Below are 12,847 nucleotides of genomic sequence, written 5' to 3' on the forward strand. Positions count from 1 at the left end.
ATGTGGGCTGTCCTCGGGGAGGGGCATACCGTGGGTGAGTCAGCTTCCTTTGGCTGAGGGTAATGCCTGGAAAGGGGCGCAGCTGTGAGCCCTCAGGGCCAACATTCCTCTCATCTGGGGGAATGAGTTCCTTGGTTCTGGGATGGAGAGAGATGGAGGGAGAGTCTGGACGATACATACAGATCCACTGCAAGGTCCTTTATTGAAGAGGTCCCTTAATTAGAGAAGTTTTTTTTCCTGTGATCTAATACCGTGTCTATAACACATTACTCCCAAACTTGCTGGCTTAAAACAACAGACGTCATTTAGTATTGCTCCTGGTTTCTGTGGGTCAGAAATGCCCAAGTGGCTGGGCTGGGAGTGGGTGCTCTGCTTGAGGTGTTTTGTGTGAATGCAGTCAGGTGGTGGCTGAAGCAGTGGGGCTGGCCGGGCACCTCTCTCTCTTCCTGCTATCCTGGGGCCTCCCCTTGTGGTCTCTTTGTCTTTGGCCTCGTTTGGCCTTCCTCACAGCATGGCCACCTGGCACTTCTCACTGACTTGGAGGCTTAGGGCTCCGCAAGTGAGCATCGCAAGAGAGTCTGGAAGACGCCGCATGGCGTCTTCTGACTTAGCCTTAGAAATCATGTGGCACCGGGTCTTCCCCACTGGATTTGTCAGGGGCCCACCTAGTCTCAAGGGGAAGAGACAGGGATCCCACCTCTCGACAGGGAATGACAAGATCTGTGAGAACACAGGATGGGACAGTTTTTGAAAATACAAAAGGCAGTAAAGCTAATATTTTCTGATGGTAATAAATCCAACCAAAAAAGTTTAAAAATAATGGTATAATTCAAATCCTTTGATTTCTAAAATTCTATATATATGCATATAAATTCAATTATTCAAGTATTATGGATCTGCATTAGCAATAAAACACTTGAAGTGTGTAAGTTCAGCCCAGAATAGTCCATCAGTTGTAAGGAACCAGACGTAGACAGACATCAAATCCCGTGTAACTGTCTTCTGTTAAATACTATATATGAGCGTACAGAGACACTAGCTAAACAAAGTTATTCCTGGGTCACAAAAGCCAGCTAAATGAATAAATGCATTCTACATTAGTTTTCATTCATTATCAACATAAATGTTTACCTTTTGTAATGCATAGAGCTCAATAGTCAATCCCCGTTTTTGTGGCGGTGTTAGGACATCATGAGATCAGCACTCATGTTTTCAACACTTGGAACCTCAGTTTTAGACCAATATTTAGAGACACTATCGGCTCCCATATTTTTACTTGGCCAAAGACATGTGGTCCCCACCATGGGAATCTGGACCTCACATTCAGTTCCAAAACTCACATAAACTTTGTTATCAGGAAAATTATGTTAGTTCTAATTAGGATAGACTTTTGGATCCGTTTGGTCAATGCTAATAGGTTTGTTGCTTTGATGTTTATTTGATGTTTCCCAAGAGGAAAACACAAACACCTCTGTGTGATGTAATGTGAAAACCAAAACCCTGTCATCAGGCCTCAGAGTTTTGCTCTTTGGTGATGGGATTCAGACACTTTTTGCATCTCTGTCATTTCATCTGACCTCTCAGTGCCGTTCTAAGTGACCAGGATTATTACCGAACCCTGCTGGACAAACCTATTGAAGCAGCCACACAATCAGCGTTTGTCATGGGGGAACAATAAGATTTCTTTTAGGCTTGGAATCCACCAAATCATGCTTTTCACAATGTCTCAATTGTTTTATTATAATATCTTTTGGTCTGGATAGGAAAGGCTGTTCAGTTTACAACGTGTTGCTATCAAGTGTACAATTTGGATGATAATAAATGAGGTTCCAATCCTTTCATGATGCAGAGCATTTTCGCAGTGCGTGGCAGTGTAATCAATGTTGTTTTCACGCCTTATAGATAAAAGCACTTGATGGAATACTGCTGTTGCAGAATGCCATTGTATTTTGGTGCTTCCACCAAAAAATGAACATGTCTAAAAATAACTTGCAAAAGAAATGATTAAAACCTCAAAGATATAATGTTATCTTAAAGTAGTTAAAGCATGGATAACTGTATGTTTTAAACTATGTCCTAAATTTGGAGATATTAAAAGCAAAGAATTTTCATTGTTGGACAAATATTACATACATTACTCTCTAGGAAGAAGCTTTTCAACTCTTTATCTCTCTGAAGCTAGAGGAACTGGTTGGGAGATAGGCTTGAATATTTGTTTGAAAACCTTCAGAACTATTCTCAGTTCAGTCTCCGTTTGGCCTCAAGTCAGGAGCTCTGACTGGAGTTGGTGTATTGTGTCTCAAAATGCGAAAACACAATAAAGGGTAAGGCTTGAGAACATTTTAAACTGCTGAATATTATCACAGGTGCAAAGAGTAGCATCGACACATATACACTACCAAATGTAAAGTAGATAGCTAGTGGGAAGCAGCCGCATAGCACAGGGAGATCAGCTCTGTGCTCTGTGACCACCTAGAGCGGTGGGATAGGGAGGGTGGGAGGGAGACGCAAGAGGGAGGAGATATGGGGATGTATGTATGCATATGGTTGATTCACTTTGTTGTACAACAGAAACTAGCACAGCACTGTGAAGCAATCATCCTCTAATAAAGATGTCTTAAAAAAAAATGCTTTGAATGCTCCCCCTACTACCTTTAAAACTAGCTGAAGGGAGAGAAAAAATGGAAAGGGACAAAACAAAAGGATGGGAAAGAAAGAGGAGGAAAAGTGTTCCCTGCCAACTGGGAAATGGCTTAAGAACTCAACACTCTGTGTGTGTGTGTGTGTGTGTGTGTGTGTGCTGAGTGTGTGAATTTGAGCTTGGTTGTTATTACTCAGGAGGTCATTATAAGGTAGGTTGGTATGATACTTCTATGCATTTTTATTTTTAATATTGAAGGGAAAAATTCCTCAAGGAGCTTGGATAATAAAGCAGGGGCCATGGCTGTCAGCTCAGGGAATGCAGATCTCTGTCTTCTCAGGTACCTCTTCTGGTCAGCAGTGATGAGGGTCAAGGGTTTCACCATTTTTTTAAGGAAGAACCCCTAAGGGATTCTGGGGAAATGTCCTTGAATGGTCTCTCAAAGAAAGAAGGCAGGCAGTTCTACTCTATATTTTTCAACCTCTGTCCTTTGCTCTCCTCAGACTCTCTGAAATTTGTCACTTTTGTCATTTTCCTTTTCAGAAAGTGACAGTTCCCCGGAAATTTTTTCACTCCTCATGATCTCTTGACCTTTCTCTGAGAGGTTGTTTCTCATTTCGCTGCCAGCTTGCTGCATGGCCCTTTATTATTTGCAAGTTTTTCGGGTGAATTCTTTCTTGTGTGAACTTTCTGTACTTCAGGCTGTATTTTACACTGGGGCCAACTCTTACTTGCTAAAGAGAAACTGATAGCTAGGATAAGATAAACTAATAACCTCCTAGGTTTTCCTGCAAGTTCTTGAATTCTACCATTCAGACTTTCATATTTCAAATCTTATGCAAATTTGACTTTGGAGGATTTCTCTTTATGCTTTGTAGGCACCTTTACTGAGAAGAAACATGGCTCCACTGAGATTATTACAGAAACATCAAACCCTAGAGAATTTGACATTCCCTTTTCTCCTTAATATGTTTTTTTTTCCGTGTGTGTGTGATGTGCAAGTTCAATATTAATAGATGATCAAAACCAGTGGCAGTTATATTTTACCCTTCCTGGTTTGAAGAACCACTTATATAATATAAATGGATAAGATACTAAAAAGGAATCCTTTATTTAGTGATACATTCTAAAATAAGAAGGAAGAAATAATTTGGAGAAAAATGTCTTTGACAGCATGGAATTATTCCTGAAGTTTTAATGATGGAGAAAATATTTTACCAAGTGTTGATTTAAAATAGCTAAATTACCTTATTTGTTGAAATGTAGTCTATTTGGACTTCAAACAAATCACCTGATTCCATCCAAAGTAAATAGTAAAATATACATCCAATATGGAAAATAACCTGGTAATATTATAGAGATACAAGAAAGAGAAGGGAAATGAATCCATCCCTCTTTTTCTTGTTTTAGAAACTTCTGTATAAACCAAGGTAAGCAAAGATGAATCAGAGAAATCCTAGAAATTAATATAGCATTCATGGAAGACAGATTTATTTATAAAACTGCAGTAGTTTAAATATGTTCTAGTAAGTGTAATATCTCTACTTATCCAGTTTGTTATGTATTCTTACCTCTCTAAAATTGCACTATTTCTGAGAGGTTACATCAAAAAAATTTTCCATCATGGAATTTTTCAGATTTTTTGGGTGAGTAAGCAAATTTTTCATCCTCCATTTCCTGCTGTTAAATGAGCAGCGACTGATGAAAAGGTGCTCAGGCTAAGGCCTGTTTTGGGTGGGATGTGTGGGAGGACCCTGTATCTGTTGTAAGAATAAACACACTTACTCCAAAGTAAATGTGGTACAAGGGGCTCCCCCTCTCTATTTTCTTGTATTATTTTTTTTTGAGCTTGGTAAATGTATTAGTTTCCTGTTGCTGCTGTAAGAAGTACCACAAACCTGGTGACGAAAACAACACAGATTTATTCTCTTACTCTTAGTAGGTCAGAAGTCAGAAGTCAGTCCCACTGGGCTAAGCTCAAGGTGTTGGCCAGGCTGTTCCCCTGTGGAGGATTTAAAGGGAGAATCCATTTCCTCACCTTTTTCAGCTTTTAAAGGCTGCCAGCATTCTGTGGCTCATGGCCTCTTCCTCTGTCTTCAGAGCCAGCTGGGTAACATCTCTCTCCTCTGACTCCTGCTTTGGTCCTTACACCTTCTACCTCTGACTTTGACACCCTCTGCATCCCTTTTGTGAGGACCCTTGTGGTTATCTGGCTTACCCAGCTAATCAGGATAATCTTCCCGTCTCAAGGTCCTTAACTTAATCACACGTGAAAAGTCCATTTTGCTATGTAAGGTTACATATTCACAGGTTCTGGAGATTAGGATGCGAAGAACATCTTTGGGGGGCCATTAGTCTGTACACCCTAGTAAACAAATGCTCTACAGTCCTCAACATTGTTCTAGCCGAGCTGTCTTTTAAACATTAGAACACCAGGATGCCTTAGAGTTAGCAGGTCCTATTCTCATATCTGAGGAGAAACTTATGAAAGGGTAGTGTAAAAGTTTAAACTGCAAGCACTGTTATAATTCTAATATTTATACCACCTTGTCTCACAGGGGCCTCTCTGGTAAACATTTAATTATGAACTTTAGGCTTAGGAACTTAGCTTTTAAACTTATAGCACTGTTTGCAAGAAAGAATGAGAGCAGGAATATGTAGATGCTGCGAAATAAATTTTAGGAGTGCTTTACTTTTTTGGAGTTCTTTTCAGCAAAAACAACGTTTTCCATTATCCATTTATAGTCTGGGCCATTTTGAAAATGACTTGTCAAGTTTTCTAGAGGCTGGTCAATGAGTTTCAAATATTCTTATCGATGGACTAGATTAATTTTTACACTAAGACTTTGTCCAAAAGCATTAAATCAAGATGCAGATACTTCTTCCTTTTTGACCCACCTCCTAGAGAAATGGAAATAAAAACAAAAATAAACAAATGGGACCTAATGAAACTTCAAAGCTTTTGCACAGCAAAGGAAACCATAAACAAGACCAAAAGACAACCCTCAGAATGGGAGAAAATATTTGCAAATGAAGCAACTGACAAAGGATTAATCTCCAAAATTTATAAGCAGCTCATGCAGCTCAATAACAAAAAAACAAACAACCCAATCCAAAAATGGGCAGAAGACCTAAATAGACATTTCTCCAAAGAAGATATACAGACTGCCAACAAACACATGAAAGAATGCTCAACATCATTAATCATTAGAGAAATGCAAATCAAAACTACAATGAGATATCATCTCACACCAGTCAGAATGGCCATCATCAAAAAATCTAGAAACAATAAATGCTGGAGAGGGTGTGGAGAAAAGGGAACACTCTTGCACTGCTGGTGGGAATGTGAATTGGTTCAGCCACTATGGAGAACAGTATGGAGGTTCCTTAAAAAACTACAAATAGAACTACCATATGACCCAGCAATCCCACTACTGGGCATATACCCTGAGAAAACCATAATTCGAAAAGAGTCATGTACCAAAATGTTTATTGCAGCTCTATTTACAATAGTCAGGAGACGGAAACAACCTAAGTGTCCATCATCGGGTGAATGGATAAAGAAGATGTGGCACATATATACAATGGAATATTACTCAGCCATAAAAAGAAACGAAATTGAGCTATTTGTAATGAGGTGGATGGACCTAGAGTCTGTCATACAGAGTGAAGTAAGTCAGAAAGAGAAAGACAAATACCATATGCTAACACATATATATGGAATTTAAGAAAAAAAAAATGTCATGAAGAACCTAGGGGTAAGACAGAAATAAAGACACAGACCTACTAGAGAATGGACTTGAGGATATGGGGAGGGGGAAGGGTAAGCTGTGACAAAGTGAGAGAGTGGCATGGACATATATATACTACCAAATGTAAAATAGATAGCTAGTGGGAAGCAGCCGCATAGCACAGGGAGATCAGCTCGGTGCTTTGTGACCACCTAGAGGGGTGGGATAGGGAGGGTGGGAGGGAGGGAGACGCAAGAGGGAAGAGATATGGGAACATATGTATATGTATAACTGATTCACTTTTTTATAAAGCAGAAACTAACACACCATTGTAAAGCAATTATACTCCAATAAAGATGTAAAAAAAAATAAAAAATAAAATAAAATAAGAAAATAAAAGATGCAGATACTTCTGTCAACTGTTCTGTTATTACCCAGGTACCACGTTCTGTGCTGATTTTCTATTCCCAAACAGGGGAGCTTTCAATAAAAGGGTACCTTGGAGTGAGATAGGGACAAATGAGCTCCAAAAATGCTGGCAAATAGCAATTAATGACAGACTAGTTGGCAGAGGGCAAAATGAGATGAATTGTCGCAGTCCATGCACTACATCCCAGATCGACTCCCAATACACAAGGTGGTTTCAGAAGTCTGAGGGTCATCTCAGTGGGTCTCAAGAAATACCGTCAGCAATCTCTGCCCCAAAATATCCCACGGGCAAATCTTTATGTGCAACTTTCTAGGTTTTTCATTCATTCCTGGAGCAGACGCCAAACTGGAATCTTATTCTACTGGTGTGGACCTTCACAGCCTGACTATCTATGCATCACAACACAGGCAGCTGCTGAAAAGTTCCAGAGCAAGGGTAGAGACCAGAGCAGCATCTATCAAGTGCCCATGTTTGACATCACGCATTAAGATGCCAAAGATGTCATTCCTCCCACTGAGGGTTTACCACAGTTTTTCTCATAATGAAATAAGTCCTATAAAAGCCTCTTTTAAGATTTTTAAATCCCAATAAATCTGTCTGCACTTCATTTTAATAAAAAATGTTCAAATTAGTCATCAAAATGCCAACAAAACCCAGTCATCATAAATCCTACTTTAAAGGTTATTTAAGGTGAATAAGATTTTTTTTTTTTTTACCCTTCAGCACGTAAGGCAAGTTAGGGATTTGACTTTCAGGAAGTCATAAACCTATTTTCTTTTTACTAAAGTACCTGTTTTTCTAGAGAAACATGAATATTTTTGAATGTTTATCTATAAGTTAGTTCACATAGGTAGTGGTGTTTCTTTTTCAGTTAATCTATGAATTAGATTTTATTTGTTACTGTGGGTGTCTGTTAATTGCTTATGAAAGTGAAAATATTAAATCCATGGCTTTCACATTTTTTTTTACTGTGCTCCACAGTAAGAAGTGCATTTTATAGTGTAGCCTAAAACATATACATACTATAGATACACACGCTTAACATATTCTTGAAACAAAAGTTTTACGAAAAATAATTTCCCTTCTTGTAGTGGCACTCTATTTTCTATTTTATTCTGTTTCATTAAGAAACTACTTGTTATGACCCTCTAAATTGGTTTCATACCCAGCAATATGAAAAAAACTGTTATTAAATGATATAAAAACCTATTTTATTTTGAGTTAAAAAGAGAAAACATGATCACAGGCAATCCAAATTAATTGCCTGACATTTTCCATCATAAAAAGATTAAAAAGTTAAATTCTTGAATCATGAAGATTATGGTCCACATTTTTGTGGAACTTGTTTTTGCTAAGATATATAGTGACTTTTGGAACAAAGATATTGAGTATCCCAGACTATCAAGATAAATAAGATTTTATAAAAAGCTGTAGACATGGTTCAGCCCTACCTTGTCGATACAATCGACAGTCTGTGTACCTCTTACACACCTGTGGTCACATTTCAGCACATAGAGAATCTCATCAAGGGTGTCAACACAAGATAAATACCTGTATCTAAAGGGATCAAATGCTAGCCCTTTTTCTTGATCATCTGTAACCCCCTTCCCCACAAAAATGGAGTTACAAGGGTTGAGTGTTTTTATTTTGGAATAATATCAAGATTATCTCCAGCTGGCAGAAGCTTCCAGATGCTCTAAAGGTGCTCTACTGGGTCAGAGGAGAAGGTATTACTAGGAAAGGTAAGGTCTTGCCCGGTGGAGGATGGACTTCCCTTTTTCAGATGAGCTGAATGGTCCTCTAGAAAAGGGCCAAATGACCACCTTGAGAAGTCAAAGCCCAGAAAAGATTAAGATGTTTCTCTACACCATAATTCAAACTTGAAACAAGACTAAACTGTAAAGCAGGAATAATAAACCAATCAAATTCTTATTTTTCCATTTGGTCATCACTTTTATGTCTTGAACATATATAACTGTTTCCAGTTTTTCCTCAGACCCTGTGGTGCTTCTGTTTTGGAAGTACCCTAGGCACATCCTCATCATCCTGCCTGTTGCCTGGCCTGGCCACTTCTGGGAAGAGGGAAGTTGTAACCATAGTTGGTGGCTGGTGGTCCATGGGTACTTCTTTTTTTTTTTAATTTTTTAAAAATTTATTTATTTATTTATTTATCTATTTATGGCTGTGTTGGGTCTTTGTTGCTTTGCGTGGGCTTTCTCTAGTTGTGGCAAGTGGGGGCTACTCTTCGTTGCGGTGCGCAGGCTTCTCATTGCGGTGGCTTCTCTTGTTGCAGAGCATGGGCTCTAGGCACGCTGGCTTCAGTAGTTGTGGCACGCAGGCTCAGTCATTGTGGCTCATGGGCTCTAGAGCGCAGGCTCAGTAGTTGTGGTGCATGGGCTTAGCCGCTCCGTGGCACGTGGGATTGTCCCAGACCAGGGTTCAAACCTGTGTCCCCTGCACTGGCAGGCAGATTCTTAGCCACTGAGCCACCAGGGAAGTTCTCCATGGGTATTTCTTAACCATGTATAAAGCACTTTTGCTGGAGAGACACATTTTTCTTACTTTACTCCTCCAACACATTTTTACTGAATATAAATAACTTCAATTCATCTTCACTTTTATATTGCCTTAGTTGCTGTTTCTACATGCATTTTGCATCAACCGAAGAGTTTGTTAAGTGGGTGATCTTCACATCCTTTCATAGGAGAAAATACAAAATGAGGCCTGGGATTACCATTTTAAATGGAAGAGCCATAGTTGGAAGCGAAATATCTCCTCAAGGTCCTTGAAGCAGAGTTGATTAGTCACAAAGAGCTAGAGGCAAAATATCTTCCCTCTCTTTGCACTGTTATTGCTGAATTTCTTGACTCGTTTTTAGGTTCTAGGTTTTAAAAGGAAACCCCTATATGCAAAGAAGGAATGACTAAGAAATGGGAGATAACATTTGCTCAGTGTCAGGGACTTCGCATCTGTACTCATTTAACTGGCCCAATAATACCATTTATTTGATCATCAAATAGTCATGGAGCACTTCCTATGTGCCATGTTCTTACACACACACACACACACACACACCCCCCATATACTTTCTATAGGCATATATGTATCTTCCAGTAAGTGCTAGAGGAAACAACAATATATCAAAGTAAGAGATAAAAGGAGTGTGGTAGGCAGGCAAGATCTCTCAATTATAATTACCTCCGACCAGAATCCTAAATAAATGAGGGAAAAGAGCCCTGTACATATGTGCAAAGCCCTGACGTGGGAGCTGCTTGGCACGTCTAAGGGGAGGTCCACATGTCTGCTGCTGAGGAAGTGAGTAAAGCAAGAGGGAGTCATGGAGATAAGTAGGGGAAGGGGTGGTGGCTGGGGATGTAGTGCACAGAACATACTTATACTAAAAAACTATTTTCTGCTTATCTGAAATTCAAACTTAACTCGCTGTCCTGTATTTTTTCCTTGCTCTATCTGGCAACCCTTTTCCTTCTTCCCTCCTTTCTTCCCTCCCTTCCTTTCCTTCCATGTGGTTGTAGTATCCATTTGCCATACAGTTTGATTCATTTGTTTCAGTTTGCATTCAGTTTTAATTTTACTTTTCCGTCCTTATTGATTTAATTTTATTTTCAAATATGTAGAATATTAACACACTTTCAAAAATCAAAACTGTACAAAATTATGTCCTCAGAGAAGCATCACTCCTTCCTCTATCTCCTCCACTACCACTACCTGTTGGCCACCAACTTCATCACTCTCGGGGTTTATCATTTTTATATGTTTTGTTTTGTTTGTTTTGTAATGATAAGAAAACAGATACATATTTTCTAATTTTCACTTCTTTATTATTCAAATTTTGACATTCTAAATATGTTCTTTTGTACTTTGCTTTTTTCCACTTAATAATGTCTCCAGAAAATCACTCTGCATCAGTTCATAGAGATCTTTGTTATTCTTTTTAAATAGCTGTATAGTATTCCACTGTGTGATACAATAGTTTATCCAACTAATGTCCTATGCTTGAACATTTAGGAAGTTTCCAATGTCTTACACTTACAAGTAATACTGCAAATGAACAACCTTTATGCCTATGTATTTTTGTATCAATCCACGTGTATCTTCAGGATAAATTGCTACACGTGGGACTGCAGGATCAACAGTAAATCCATGTGTAATTTTGTTAGCTAATGCCAAATTGCCTCCATAGGGATGATATCATTTTACATTTTGAACAGCAGTATATGAGACAGCCTGTTTCTCCACATCCTCCCCGAGAGATTGTGTTGTCATGCTTTTGAATTTTTGTCCATCTGATGAGTAAGAAATGGTATCTCAGTGTACTTTTAATATGCACTCTACTTATTATGAAATGGAACATCTTTTTATATGTTCAAGAGACATTTTTAGATTCTTTTTGTGAATCATCTGTTCAGATCTCTCACCTATTTTTTCTATACGCTTTTATTCTCTCAAAAATAATTCATTGTCTCTTAGGGATATTAGCTCTTTATCTAAGATATATGTTGCGAATATTGTCTCAGAGTTTGTCATTTGATTTTGTTCATAATGTTTGAAAGCTGATCAATTTCTGTACTTTATATTCAATTCCATTAATCTGTCTCTCAATTCATGGGCCTGGATATGTTTTGAAGGTAGAGCTGACAGGGTTTGGTGATGGATTTGATGTGGGACATCAGAAAAAGAGGAGTCAGGCATAACTCCAAGATTTTGACCTGAGCTACTAGAATGTTAGAGTTTCCACTTACTGAGGAGAATTCAGGTTTTGTGGGGAATACCAGGCGTTCTGCTTTGGCCATATCAAATCTGAGATGCCCATTAGACCTCCTGGTAGAGATGTGGGGGTACAGATGGCTATGAGCATGAATCTGGGGAAAAGGCAGGAGATAGACATTTAGAGGCAGCCACGTAGAGACAGTATGTAAAACCATAAAACTGCTCGGAGGTTTTAATGAAAACGTTATGTCCATTTTGAGGATATTTTCAGGGTTTAAGTCACTTTTCCAGAGCTGGGCGATGAATCTAGGTCTTATCCTCTGGATTTGTTTGCTAGGGCTGCCATAACAAACACCACAGACTGGGTGGCTTAAACATCAGAAATTTATTGTCTCCTAATTCTAGAGGCTGGAAGTTCAAGATCAAGGTGTTGGCAGGGTTGCTATCTTCTGAGGCCCCTCTCCTTGGCTTGCAGACAGCTGTCTTCTCCCTGTGTCTTCACATTGTCTTTCCTCTGTAACATGTGTGTGTCCTAACCTTTAAAAGGACTCTAGTCATATTGGATTAGAGCCCACCCTAATGACCTCATTTTAAATTAATTACCTCTTTAAAGACTTTATTTCCAAATACAGTCACATTCTAAGGTACTAGAGAAGAGGCTGTCAACATATGAATTTTGTGGGCATACAATTCAGCCCACAATGCTCCTCTTTCCATGACACCAACTTGCTGTATATTTGAGAAGAAACAGGAATGTAGAGTCTGAAAACATATTGTTTCGTAAAGGAATGAAAATGATGATGACTCTAATGCCTGGAAGTTAATATTTCTCCTCTCTTTGGGGGATAGTTATGTGGAGGATATAAACGTGAATGATATTTAATATGAGCCCACTGTCCTCAGATCTGTTCCCAGGGAAAAGGCCTTGTTCTCCCTGGAAAACACGGGATCTGGAAAAGCCCCTGACACAGAAGTTCCAGCAGTAAATTTGGGTCTTGTCTGGGCAGGAGGGAAGTTGGGTGAACATATTTTAGAACTGAGGTTCATGTTTATCTTAGAGAAATCATTCTTTGACCACTAACAAATGTGGATTAATGTAAACCAGAAACATCTCTCAGGTAAAAAAATAATCCCAAACTCTCTACTTTCAGTTAGAAGTAAACTCAAGGAAATTTCTCCTTTTATGTATAGTCTTGAGTTACAGGGGGAAATCAAGAGTCAAGACTTACGAATTTTTGTAGTTAAATCACTAAATATTTGTATATTTTGTAAATACATTATAAAGAGAATACTAAAACTCTCTGGGCTTCGGGAAAG

The sequence above is a fragment of the Pseudorca crassidens genome, chromosome 3 (assembly GCF_039906515.1).
Source record: "Pseudorca crassidens isolate mPseCra1 chromosome 3, mPseCra1.hap1, whole genome shotgun sequence".
Lineage (NCBI taxonomy): Eukaryota > Metazoa > Chordata > Mammalia > Artiodactyla > Delphinidae > Pseudorca > Pseudorca crassidens.